Source organism: Arachis duranensis, chromosome 1, assembly GCF_000817695.3.
Source record: "Arachis duranensis cultivar V14167 chromosome 1, aradu.V14167.gnm2.J7QH, whole genome shotgun sequence".
Lineage (NCBI taxonomy): Eukaryota > Viridiplantae > Streptophyta > Magnoliopsida > Fabales > Fabaceae > Arachis > Arachis duranensis.
The window spans coordinates 27,014,449-27,016,225 of NC_029772.3; positions in this window are offsets into that span (position 1 = coordinate 27,014,449).

Below are 1,777 nucleotides of genomic sequence, written 5' to 3' on the forward strand. Positions count from 1 at the left end.
CTAAATGAAGAGGGTTTTCAATAATGAGGCGAATAATTAAAGAAATAAAAAAAGATCAAAATTGTAATTAATAAACTAATAAAGGAATAAAAGAATTATCTATGTAATATAAACAAGTAATGCTTTAAAATGTTGAAAATGTGGTTCAAAACATAAGTGGAACCTTGACTTGGGATGAGTTATAGAATTCCTTCCTTGCCATAACCACAACTATAATAATTGTGATGGATTAATCTCACCTAGTCAACCATTAACATCGAAGAGTAAGTCAAGTGAGCAAAATTGTTATTAATCCACAAATCCTAGCTAACTTACTAATTACCTTAGTAAAAACCTAGCGTTAGTGGAAACAATAACAACTAACAACCCAAGATTTATCACTAAATGTCGGACATTATGACTCCAGTATTCCATAAATTCATTTTTCCAAACCAAGGGGTGTAAATTTACCCCATAATCAAAATTGGCATTTCATCAAACACATGGTGGGCATAACCATAAAACATAGCAAAACTGGGAAAATCATAAAAACTATGAACAACCAAATGATCAAAATCTATAAAGGCAACTCAACAAACAGAAAATAACCAACAAACATCAAATTCATTAACTAAAACTCAAAATTGCAAAAGCATATATATATATATATATATAAAGGAAATTAAAATATAAGAAAGTGTTGAACAAGTAATGAAATAAAAGAAAAAATTAAGAAATACTTACAAAGGAAATAAGCTAGAATCAAAGATCAAAACTTGAAACTATAAAATTCTACAAACCTTAATTAAAAACCATACGAGAGTTGAGAGAAAATCTAACCTAAAACTACCTAAAACTACCCTAAGTATGTTGTATGAAGTATGGTATGAGTGGGTATGTTGCTAGCCTCCTTATATGCTTCAGCAACTTCAGAAATGGGCCAAAAGCCCTCAAGATCGCAAGACATGTGACTTTTTAACGAAGTCATGCGCTCGTACCTGTGCATACGCACAGGTGTGTGTGTACGCACACTTGCTGATTTCCTCTTGTGCGTAAACACCGAAGTTGTGCATACGCACACTTGCTGATTTCTGCACTTGTGCATACGCACATGGACTTGTGCATACGCACACTTGGCTGTGTGCTTCTCCTTTGTTTTCTTCATGTTTTCTCCCAATTGCATGCTTTTCTTCCACTCTTATCAAGTCATTCCTACCTATTACACCTGAAATCACTCATAAAAAAATATTAAGGCATCGAATGAAATGAAAGTGGAATAAAATTGATTAAATTAAGCACAAAATAGCATGTTTTCACAATTGGACATAATTTAGAGAGAAAACACAAAGGCATGCTATTTAGGTGAATAAATGTAGGTTTATATGATGAAATTCACTCAAATCAAACCAAAATTTATCATCAAATATAGATTCATCAGTGATTTAGGGTTGTTAGTTGGTCTTGTTTCCATTGACGAGTAAGACCTATGAATTAAGATCAACTATGTCTATTTGACTTTCTCCTGATATAGGAGATGATGAAGTAGGATTAATTCTATGTAATTACCATATTTATGGTCAATGACTTGGATAGGAAGCATTGATTCTCAATCTTTTCCAGGAGTGTCTTTTAGCATTTATATTCCTTTAGTTATTTTTTCACTTTCTTATCATTTAATTTCTTGACTTTTGTCATCAAAATCCCTTTCTCTCATAACTGATGATGTGCACACTTTTCTGTAATTCTTTTGAGAGATGACCCGGGACTTAAAACTCCCAATTTTTATTGGTTGACTTCA